This window comes from Protopterus annectens, chromosome 1.part0 (assembly GCF_019279795.1).
Source record: "Protopterus annectens isolate FY-2018-M chromosome 1.part0, PAN1.0, whole genome shotgun sequence".
NCBI classification, from domain to species: Eukaryota; Metazoa; Chordata; order Ceratodontiformes; family Protopteridae; genus Protopterus; species Protopterus annectens.
Genome location: NC_056725.1, coordinates 61,148,530 through 61,161,272, shown reverse-complemented (window position 1 = coordinate 61,161,272; position 12,743 = coordinate 61,148,530).

The following is a 12,743-nucleotide window of genomic DNA, read 5'->3' as shown; positions in this document are numbered from 1 at the left end:
TCTACCTCTAACCTTGGCATATTTAATTCTTCCATAAACATTGCCATTTGCACTTTTTCTTGATTTCCATACTTCTCTGCTTCATACAGATTTTCATAAAATTTCTCAAATATTTCTAGTACCTCTACAGGATCTCTGCTTATTTTCCTTGTTATAGGCTCCCCAAGCTTGGCAACAACCATTTTGACTTTCTGTTGCCTGAGATGTTGTGCTAGAAGTTTTTGTGCTCAAGTTATTATCAGAAAGTAGTTGCTTAACAGCAGTCTTTCTAAACTCATTTATATTATCAAGGTAATCTCTTATTTTCTGTTTAGCATTCTGAATGCTCTAAATACCTTCTACAGAGGAGCCATTGACAGAATTATCACCAGCAACTGGACTATATGGTTCAGTAACAGCACAATGGTCAAAAGGAAGAAGCTGCAAACAGCAGAAAAGATCATGGGCACCAGTCTTCCTACCCTACAGGAGCTCTTTGAAATGAGATGTAAAAAGAGGTTCACAAAACACAGAGTGACACTTCCCATCCAGCATATGGTTGGTTCACTAAACTTGCATCAGGCAGGAGGTTATGGAGTATCCACTGCAGGAACTCCAGAATCATGAACAGTTTATATCCAACTGCAATAAGACTCATTAATGCAGATGTAAGTCTGGATGTATCAAAACTATAATAGATTGTTACGCTCTCATTATTTTGCTTTTTTTCCCCATACAGTAATTCTATTTATTGCATACTTTTATTTATTTTACATTTGTTGACCAGGCTAGTCTAACTGGATATATGTCCATTTTCAGTAGAGGCCCGGGAAGAAAAGCTCCACATAAAAACAAACAGAACATTGCAACTTCAGTTACAGTTCACTTGCCAGACAAAACACTTGTTTACATGGTAACTTAGCAATAATGATAGATAAAAAAAAATTAAAACAAAATAGAAACATTTTTTTTTTGTGGACAAAACAATAATGGAACAAAAAAGTATTCAGAAGAAAGACAGACTCCCAAATCAAAGTTTTAAATATGGCATAAGAGAATAGACAGTTATTTACAAGGTAGGGAGACTTAGTTAAGGGCAGTAACTGATGTATAAGGCAGTAATGTGTTCATACAGTCTTTCCTGGTCACAATTAGTTTAACCTAGAAGGTAGTGGTCTTAAAGTGGCTATGAAGTGAGTAGTGTTTAGTGCTATAACCTAGGATAACATGAAAATGGGTTGTAAAGTATATTTTGAGTTTCTTTTTAAATAGTGCAGTTGAAGAAAGGGATGTGAGTTCACCAGGAAGTAGGTTCCAGCTTTTTCCTACAGTGTTAGAAAAAAGGGAATCCCCTGCTTTATTGTTGGGTTTTTGTCTAGATACCAGTAGTTCATTTGCTGTGCGTAGGTTTGGAAGATTTTTATATAGGGTGATTAGACTAATGAGAATTGGTGTGTTGCCTGGGTGATAAAGGGTTTTATGGGCAATAATAAGTTGGTGGAACAGAATTTGATTATGCAGTTCCAGCCAACCTAGTTTCAGATTTTGGCAGTGGTGGGTTCTAAAAGGGGAGCCAGTAGCAAATCTGGCAGTGTTATTGTAGGAGATTGCCAGCTTGTTGAGGTTGCTTTTAGATAGATTAGTGTATATAGGAGAGGCATAGAAGATAGTTGAGATAAGGTGGGTGGGAGTAAGGAAGGGTTTAATTTTATAGAGGGAGACTGGTTTTCTGTTAACTGATTTTATTGTGGTGTTGATATGAGTATCATAGTTAAGGTTGTGGTCAATAGTTACTCCTAAGAGTTTGGTGGTAGTGTCAGGAGATATGACTGTGCCATTATTATATTTGATGAGGAAGTCAATTGGGGTGGACTTTTGTGTGGGAGTACAGAGCAAAAGTTTAATCTTTTTGGGGTTAAGGAGGAGACAGATCTGTAAAAACATTCTACTAACTCAAAGACATTCTGGGTGAGGGACTGCAGTTCAGATGGACCAGTAGCGGAGCAAATTAATGTGGAGTCGTCTGCATATTGTATGCATGTAGCTTGGGAGATATTTACAGTTAGATTGTTAATTAAAAATTGAGAATAGAAGAGGACCTAATACAGAACCTTGGGGTACACCAAGGGTGACAGGAAGGTGGATGGATAGACTGTTATCCCAAAGCACTGCCCGTTGCCTGTTATCTAAGTAGGACTTGAACCACTGCAGTGCTTGAGTATCAAGTGAGAGGGACTTATGAATATTTAACAGTAGCTGATGGTTGACCATGTCAAATGCTTTTGCGAGACCAATAAAGATTGCAGAGGGCAGGGTGTTATTACAGTTTTTGTTAATGTGGTCAGAAAATGATAGGAGGCAGTGGTGGTACTATGGAAAGGTCTAAAGCCATGCTGAGAGTTGGCTAATAGTCTATTCTGAAGAAGGAGGTCTAACAGTTGATGGTGGATGCATTTTTCCATAATTTTAGCTAAGGGAGAGAGTAGGGCAATTGGACGGAATTTAGAAAGTTCTGATGAGTTGCCACCTTTGTGTAGAGGGATTACATGGGAGATTTCCCAGATGGATGGGATGGTACCTTCTGTTATGGTTCTATTTATTTGGATCAAAATAGGGTAAGGCAATAACTTTAGCTGCTATTTGCAGATATTTAGCAGGTAATAGGTCAGCGGGGGGGGGGGTAGATGGCTTGAGGTTTTGAAGAAGGGTACAGATGAGGGGTGTAGGAACTGGTTGTAGATGGAATATAGGTGGTAAGTTAGTTGAGGAGGAGGGCAGATTAGAGGATACAGGAGGTAGAGAGTTAGCAAGTGACTGGATGGCTTTGATAAAGAAGAAACTAAAGTATCAGCAATTTGTTTGGGAGGTTCTTGGGCTATTCCTGATGGGGTTGGTGTCTTTGAGTGGCTTGGATGTAGGAGTCTGATACCTAACCAGAATTTTTGTGGTTTATGTTGGTTGGTCTGTTGAAGTTGAAAGTAGAAGTTTCTTTTATCTAATAGTATTGATGCTTTAGTAGTATTTCTAAGCTGCTTAAATTTTAAATGATCAGATGGTTCTTTAGTAGTACGCCATTTGGCCCAGAATTTGTTTCTTATTGGAATTTTTTGCTTGGTTTCCTTAGTTAGCCATGGAGCAGTTTTTGTCCTGTTCCTAAGAGTACAAGAAGGGGCATGGTAGTCCAAGATTTCTAGGAACTTAGAGTTGAAGTATGTCACGGCTTCCTCTGGCTGGAGATGTTTTAAGGGTGACCAATCGCACACACTAAGTTCATTTTGGAAGTGTTCAGGGTTAAAATGTTTATTGGAGTGAGTAGTTTTATATGTTGGAGGGTAGGGAATATTGCTCTTATCTAATTATATAAGTTAGTGAATAATCACTAATGTCGTCTGGTAGGATGCCTGCCATATATGATAGGGACGGAGTATTTGTTAGAATCCAATCTAAGGTGCTTTCTTTATTGGTAGGTTTGTGGATTCTGGTGGGTGAGGTGATAGTTTGGGAAAAGCCATGTAGGTTTATGTGATTAGTCGGATTATCAGTATTACAGCTATTGCAGTCTGTATTAAAGTCACCTAGCACTATGATTTTTTGTGGATAGTTTGTGGAAAGCCAGTTAAGGATATTTTCTAGGAAGGTGATGTTATTACCTGGAGGAAGATAGGAGCAAATAATGTAAATGGACTTACAAGTGTTTAGTTGAAGCTTAGTGATAAGAATTTCAGTATTGGTATCAGATAATGGGTGGATATCTAGCAAAGTAACTAGACCACCTGGTTTATATATTAAGGCTACGCCCCCACCTTTTTTGTTAAGGAGATCCACTCTTAAAATATTGTATCCTGGAGGGGTGATTTCATGGTCTTGGGTTGCTAGTTTTAACCATGTTTCAGTTAGGCTTAGGATGTTAAAGTCATGTAAATCCAGTAGTGCATGAAGGTGAGTCAGTTTATTATTTATACTTTGTATATTTAGGTGAGCTATGAAGAGGGAGTTAGGAAGCCTTGTAGGGGTGTGAAAGGTAGAGGATGAGGTTCTAACTGGATTAGTAGGACTATTATTGGTAAGGCCAGGGTTGGGATGAATGTCACCATCCAGTAGGAGGTGTTTGTGTAGTTTGTGTGCGCGAATTAGAGGATGATTCAATATGTATTGGGTTCTTTTGACTTGGTAGTGTTTATAAGTAATATGGATAACTCGATGATACTTTGGGAGGAGATAGCTAGCTGTAGATGTTATGTTGATGTATTTAAGGGTGGCTGATATAGGTGGTAAGGATGTTTTTTAGAGGGCTGGTGGAAATCAAAGTAGTTAAGATGTTCATATGCTGTTAGGATATAGGGAAGGTACAGGAAAGGAAGAAGGCAGTAAAGGAGTAGGGGTTTGAGGTAGGCTGATACTGGTAAAATAGGCATTGTGATGAAGTTATAAGGTAGAGAGTGATAGAAGTATGTAATGAAGTGGGAGGAGTGATGGAATGTGGCGGGAATCCCTTTAAAGAGATGTGGGTTAGGATTGGATAATGGGGATGTGGGAGTGGCTGGAGAGGTATAAGTGTAGGAGCACTGGGGGTGGGATTTGGAGGTAGGGTAGGAGTGCTGGGGGTGGGTGGAATTTGGGGGTAGGATAGGGGAGCAGAGTGAGGCCGCAGGGTGAATGGAGCGGGATCAGACAAGTATGAGAGTTCAAAGAAAGCAATCACTGGATTGCTAACTTCTTATGAGGGTACTATCAGGTATGTAGAAACCAAGAGAGAGCACTAGAAGAGGGGATTCAAGGGAGCCCTTGTGAGGAGAGGGTGGACGTTCAGGGAGATGTAGATGTAATCTACTACAGCACTGCTGTATTCTAAGGTCAGCTAGGAGAGAGGTAGGGCAAGAAGGTTGAGAAACACACTTAGTGAAGGTAGCAACCTAGAGGAGAAAAGTAAAATGCAGCAGAAGTGGCTGGTGTGAGAGAGATAGTGAGGAAATAAGGTTGGAAGTCTCAGTTAAATAGCTACAGGAGGCTATGCAAGGAGGAGAAAGTTTAGTTGTTAGGGGCTGAAAGGGGCATAGCTGCTGGGCATCTGGCTAGATAGCTTTTGAAATACAGCTGTAGATATTTAAAAAAGAACAGACACCTATTCTGTACAACACATACTTCCTTGCTCCCTTTGGTGCTAGGACTCTGAGCTGCCTTAGATTAGGTAGAGGTGGCAGGTTTTGATTGTAAGGGGTCCTTGATCTCTGGGCAGGAAGCCTCTGAGATGCACAGTGCAGTATAGAGGCATGGAAAGCTGTGTACATTGGAAAGAGAGGGATAAATAAGAACAAGTTAGCATAACATATAAGCAGAAACAGGCTACAAAAATAAGGGTAAAACCACAGGCATTATGTTATTTGCAGTACTTTTTTATGAATCTATACATAATCACATTAGTAAACAAAAAGAAATGTAGTAGTATAGGGCTACAGGAGAAACAGGGCATATCACAGTAAATTAAAGCATACTCGGAAAAAGCAACAACTGAAAAGATAGCAACTCACTTAATCCTTCACTAAGCTAGAAGAGGGAACCTAACAACACTAGCAGCTATGTTTCGCAGCAGCCGTGTTACATACAGCCTAATTCACCAGTACTAACATAAGCCCTCATGTTTAAAATGTTATAGGGGAGGCAAATTCATACATACAGCCTTGCACAGCTTTTATTTTTGAGATTTTTCCAGCTCTAAAGAGCTACAACGGCCGTTCACAGTAGCCATATTAAATACAGCCTATACAAGTTAGTATTACTGGCTCTTGCGAGGTACAACAGCCATTAAGCCAATAAAAAGATCGCTACAAATCCATGAGAGTCCCACGGCTATGAAAGTGTACATTGGTACTTGAGGGGCTGTTGTAGCATAGGTATAAATGGTGCTATGGTAATCTACACTGTATACCGCTAGGTAGAGGCTTGGTCCTTACAGCAGTAAGCATAAAACTAAATACAGTCAGTTTAAAAGCTGAAAAGACACACACCACATTACTATGTATGGGGAGGCTACTAGCTAATTACAGCAGTGGGCAGATGGACAGAAAGTGTCACCTAAGGCCTGAGCATTGTTTTAGAGCCAATAATCATGAATGTTCAAACGCTATCATTTCAAGGGATTCCGTCGAGAAGAAGCATCAGTTACTAGGTGCAAGTGGGAATTTAGTGATACACTGCTCTGGACTAGAAGGAACACTGTAAAGTATACAACGGGCTGGATATAAGCAGTAATACACCCCCAAAAACACTGGCAACCACCTATTACACACTAAAGAGTGGTTGGTGTAGCTGAGTGCTCTGACAATGCTAATAACCAATTATTTCAGGCTAATAAATGCACAGTGTAGCAGAGCGTTCACCCAGAGGTGATATAACCTAGCCAGGTCATTCAATAAGGACAGTTACAGGAGTCAGCACAGCTGAGCAAACCTAGACGCCATTATGCAATAAAATGTTTTAAGTGTTACTAAAATAAAGATATTCTCTTTCAAGAGTAATTCCAATTACTTCCTTATGTGCAATATCACCCAATCTCACCTCTGTGTATAGTGTACTTTTCTTTTTGTGTGTTAATAATCTAGTGGTCAGTGTTGTCCAGTGTATATAAATAGTGTATAAGCATGTGACATTTATTTTTGTACTATATTTATTGTTTATTCTTTAATACCTATCATGTCTTTTTCATGTTTGTTTTCTCCTGTAAAAGCACTGATGCTTGAAATTTCGTTTTGGTGGCACTTGTGCTTCCTAAATGACACTAAAGTTTCTTTGAATCTTGAATCGTTGCAATTGTTTCTCTTCTCATTCTGGGAGATTCCCCCTATTCTGCAATACTTCAACCTTTGTCAGTCCCTCTAAATAATTCTTGTTACTTCTTAACCATCTCTCTCGATTTTATTTCCACCCTATTTTTAAACTCTACATTAATTTTATTCCATTCCCTAGCTATATTTTCAGAAGAGATTTCAATCTTCCCTTTTAACTCCCAAATAATTTCCACCACCCATTCATTAAATTCCTCTCTTTTTAACAGATAGGTAGGAGAGTGCCAATGTCTCATTTTTATTTTATTATCATGCATTTTTATTTTACTTATTAGTGGTGCATGATCTAAAATAATTATCTGATGTGTATCAAAGCTTTCAATTAAATGCACATGTCCCTGAGAAATACAAGTTCTGCCTAGCCAAGCCCAGTTTTGTACAGTGGGGAATAATAAGTAAATTCACTCAGAACTCCTACTATGGAATTCACATATTACATGCCAAATATTGCAATAAATTTATTCAAAAATCTACCCTATTTTGTTATATTTTCTCTTCTGGGTCCCACAGAAACATCCTCATTGCTGCAAATCAAATTCCAGTCCCCATCTATCTATAAGTAATAATTCCCTGCTGAAGGCTAATTATTTCTCTCAGATTTTTTCTTATGCTCTCCATTATAGCAGTTTTAGGTGGACTTTTCCCGATCCTATAACTAATGGAGCTCCTCTTGCAAATAAGTACCCCCCTTTTCCTTTGTTACACATATTCAGTTGAATAACCACCCTGAATTTCTCTTCATCAAAATCAAATGCTCAGTTCTTTTCAAATGTGTCACCTGTACATAGCTATTTGCACTCTACATTTTTTAAATATAATTCATAGATAATATAGAAAGTTTTGCCATTATGTTAAGAAGTTATTATTCACCACTGGTTATGAGTAACAGCTTTTTTAAATGTCTAGTTCTCGCTTTTGTGTTGCATGCAAGCACTGTTTGGTTGATTGATCTTTTATACAGTTGTTTCCACTTAAACCTATGTCACTTTTTATAAAGCTTTTTGTATTAGTGAAAACCATCATAAAAAGAAAACACCACCCCTATAATCTATTAATAATAAAACACAAAACTATGTACATATTCAAATAGTGAGGTTTAACCCTCCTAAATGGAACAATTGTCCCAGACTGACAGCCACACACACAGACTTGGGATAATCTACATTATGAGGAAGGTATTCCATGCTAGGATGGAACAGCCTGCACTGCTACTAAGTGCTGTTTTTGTCTCATCTTTATTCCTCTCCCAGAAATAAAAAAAACATGAATTCTTTCAGAAAACATGATCTCCTAGCCATTGAAAGTATTCTGTTTTTATTGCCCATTATCAGATTGCCTCCATACACACGAGAACCAGATACACAGTTGCCTCTACAAGTACTGTACTCATTTATTTGGTAGAAGAAAACTTTATTATATTCAGTGCCATTTTTTATTTGCTTCCCCTTAAAACTTGTTACTAGATCACGCCAAGGGCCTTAATCCAGGCATTCTCCTACTCAAGAGTAAGGACAAGTACATTTTCTTTTATCTTGCTCTTTTGACCAGACTTTTCTTGATTTTTACACTCCAGCACATACATTTCTTAAAAGTGAACAAGGAGAAAGAAAGATAAGGGGAAAACAGGAGTACCTGTTTGCTTTAGTATCCCTGTTACACTCAAAAATAACAGAGAAAGCTTTACTTTATAGCATGCAGGTTATGTCATGCATTATAAAAATACTACTGTTAAGAACAAAATTTTGTTTTACTTGCAGTTAACTCTTTCCTTCCTCTTTCCCCTCCTAAATGTTCTTCCAAACATTAATGACATGAAGTAGGGCATACACTTTGGATTCCTCTTCCCCCTCCTAAATGTTCTTCCATACATTGACACAAAATAGGGCATACACTTTGGATTCCCCTACAAGTTTAACAAAGTCAAAAAAGACCAACTGTCCAGGTTTTCTTGTTCTGTCACATTTTACAAAATGCATTGTAATCCAACATTTATTTGTCAATTTCCAAATTGCTGGTTTTCATAGTTTAGTACTAGGCTATCTGCCCTGGGGCATTTATAAGCCTAGCCATAGTGATGTGGCTTTCGCCACCCCATGTAATGGTACAAAAGTGTACAGAATAGATTTAGAATACTGTGCCTCTGTCTAGTAGTGACACAGTGAAGACCCCCTTACATAATATAGTTTACTGTGCCTCTGTCTAGTAGTGACACAGAGATGAGTCTAGTAGTGACACAGAGATGACCCCTGGGGTAAACCTACGATCTCCCATCCACTCGTCAAGATTTCTCTTGAAGAGAGTCAGTGAGGGACTCTGCCTAACATGAACTGGGATTCTGTTCCAGAGTATGGGAAGCCTCTGAGATATGAATCTGTCCCTCCAGCATGTCCTATTCATATTTGTGCTGAGGTTTAAATCTTTAGCTCTTGTGATTCTGATGGATTTGGATTTTTTGAGGTGGAGCATGTCCATCAATTCCTGATTGGACATGGCCTTGTACGTCAGGCACAGATCACCTCTGAGTAGGCGGTATGCTACTGAATAGAGATAGAGTTTCTTTAGTCTGGCAGCATATGACATATGTTGGAGACCCTTGATCCTCTTGTTGAGGTACTTTTGGAGTCTCTCTAGCTGTTGCAAGTGCCGGGTGAGGTACATACCAAATGGGGCATTGTACTCAATCATGGGCCTGATAAGGGAGTATAGGGGTACAATGACCTCCTTTGATCTGGATGTGAATCCCTTCATGATAAGTTGTGCAAGGTAGAAAGTCTTTCTAACCACTTTGGCAATGTGGGTGTCAAATGAGAGGTCACTATCGACTTGGGTCCCCAGGTCTCCGATTACTTTTTCCGTACTCAGTGGGTTACTGTCTATGTGATAATTTGTGGGTACTTTGTTTTTCCCAAAGGGGATGACTATACATTTTTTGGCATTTAGTTTAAGGCCATGACTCTGGCACCAGTTGTCCATTTCAGTGAGGCCTTTCTGTAGGATGTGTGTGTCAGCTGGTGTATCGACTATGGCGCCTAGTTTGCAGTCATCTGCGAACTTTGTCAGCCACAACCCTCCCATGTTTGCTTTCACATCTGAGAAATAAATGCCGAACAAGAGGGGTCCCAGGACATAGCCCTGTGGGACACCACTTGTGACTGGCTTTGAGTCTGACATGGCTCTAGCGATTTTGACTTTATGGGTTCTATCCTTTAGCCAGTTTGCAACCCATCTTGTGACATATGGATTTACATTTAAGCTGTTGAGCTTATCTATGATGCCTGAGTGGGGTATTGTGTCGAAAGCTTTAGCCAAGTCCAGGTAGGCTGTATGGACTGCTTTGCCCTTGTCAATGGCTCTAGTGACTGTTTCAAAAAAGTCAACCAGGTTCAAAAGGCAGGATCTACCCTTTACAAAGCCGAACTGGGTGGGATCAAGTGTCTGTAAGTCCCCAATGTCTCTGTTTATGAGTTCCATAATGATTCTTTCCATAGCTTTGCAGACCAGGCTGGTTAAGCTTATGGGGCGGTAGTTACCAGGGTCTGTAGAGGTGCCTCCTTTGTGGAGTGGGACTACTGTTGCTGTACGCCAGTGTTCAGGTACATATCCTGTAGTAAGGCTAAGGTTAAATAGCATTTTTATGTGCGGGTTTAGCTCCTCTTGGAGTTCACGTAGCATGCAACCCGGGATACCATCAGGTCCCATTGATGCTGTGTTTTTAGCTTTGCTGAGGGCGGTTCTCACCTGGACATCTGAGATGACAGGGAGGTTACATTCAGCTGGGATAAGTATTTCTTTTGGGGGTGAGAGAGGGGAGAAATTTGCACTGAACCTGTCTGCCAGAATGTTGGCAATATCTGTGGGTTCAGTGTATTTTTTGTCATTGTGAACTAACTCTGAACATATCTGAGTGTTTCCGCCCAGGTTTCTAACATAGCAGAAGGTGGCCTTGTGGTCATCTTTAGTGTCCATGGCGATTTGGCCTTGGATGTTTTTATGAGAGAATGTAGCTTTCTACTAGTGCTGATCAGAGATGCCTTCTCTTTATGGGATTTTGCTCTGTCGTGCAGTAGCTTCCTTCTTTTGTTATACAATTTGTTTATGGCTGGGGTCCACCAGACAGGCCGCCTGCCCTTGGTGGAGAGGGTCTTGGTTTTATTTGGGATTGCATGATCCATGCATTCTTGGAGATGTCCGTAGAAAGCATTTGTGAAGGATTCTGCATTGTGGGATGTGGTTTCCACTGGCCCAGTGGGCTTAAAGGATACCATCTCAGTCTTAAGAAGTGTAAAGTCGGCTTTTGAGAAGTTTTTCACTGTAGTCTTTTGTGTTGGGGGTGGAGGTGGGATATGTATATCTAGGGTGATTAGTTTGTGGTCAGATCTCACTAGTGAGGGGTATACTTCCGGTGTGGAGCACTTTTTCCCCATGTTTGTGATGATCAGGTCTAGTATATTATCTCCCCTTGTGGGAGAGGTAACTAGCTGTTCCATTGCGTTTGAATTTATGAATTCCAGGAACCTTTGGGCTAGAATAATGCACCCAGTTTATGTTAGGGTAGTTGAAGTCTCCCAATATGATGGTGTTTGATGAGACATTCATATCCTCCAATGTCTTCAGGAAGGCTGAATGGGGTTCCTGAGATTGGGAGGGTGGTCTGTAACATGCTACCAGTTGTATAGTAGTTTTGCCTATGGTTAGTTGCACCTGGATGGTCTCTGATGCTTCATGTGTTGCCACTAACCTGGAGGTGTGGGTGTCCTTGATGAATATGGACACTCCCCCTCCCTTTTTGGTTTGGCCCGAGTTTTGGGGCCGAAAAGCATGATACGAGGTATAGCCTGGTAGCACTGGGGTGCTCTCAGGAGCCTTGAACCAGGTTTCAGTTACTGCACAGACATCAATGTTCTCCATACTGAGGAGTGCTTCGACAGCCTGCATCTTGAGATTTAGACTTCTGGCATTGAGCAGCATTACCCTTAATTTTTTTCCATTTTTGTTTTCTAAGGAGGTGGGTTTGTCTTTTGAGCCTTGCCTAAAAAAGGCACTATGGGGGTGGCAAGAGCCTTAGCCAATATCCGGAAGCCCAGTGGTGACAGATGCAAGCCATCCCTTGTGAAGCAGCATGGCTTGTCCAGCATGTCATCCCAAGCAGACAGACATTGGATCCCCCTAGAATGACACCAGTATTTGAGACAATTATTAAAGCTGATCATCTTGTCTTTGTATTGTGGCATCATTCTTGGTGAGAGCAAGATGCTGCTCAGGGTCATACCAGCCTGGGCTACATAATCAGAGAGCTCCTCTATGTCTCTTTTCATGTAGTCCAGGGAGGTACGTCTCAGGTCATTCACGCCGGCATGGACAATGATGGAGTCATATTTGTACTTGCTTTGGAGTGACCTGAGAGCATGTGTTATGTGGCGGATCCTAGCTCCCGATAGGCAGCTCACCTTTACCCTCTCCTTGTTTAGCCTGGCAAGCGGAACGTAAGTGTGTCTGACTATAGAGTCACCTATTACTAGTGTATCAGGCATGGTGTTTGGCCTTAAGGGCTGTGATTGTTTGACACACTGATTTTTTGAAGTATGTGTTGCATGTGTTATGTTTTGAGGTGGTGGATTTTTGGGTGTCTGCTTTGGGAGCCTCTGTTGTTTTGGTAAGTTTTTTGTTAGAGCCTCCGAGTATGTCTTTGTGTTATTATGTGTTTGGTTTGCAGTTATGGTAGGTCTATGTGGGACTGGGTTTGCTGTGTGTGTGGTTACCTTCTCCTGTCTGGTCTTGCCAGTCCTGAGTTGAGAGAGTTCAGCCTCCAGTTTGGCTATATAGTTGCATCTCTCACATGTATTTGTGTTTGTTGGGAGGAGGAGAGGGTTGTCTGTGTACATGAGACAATTGTAGCATTGTCTCAAGATTCCCAGATTAACC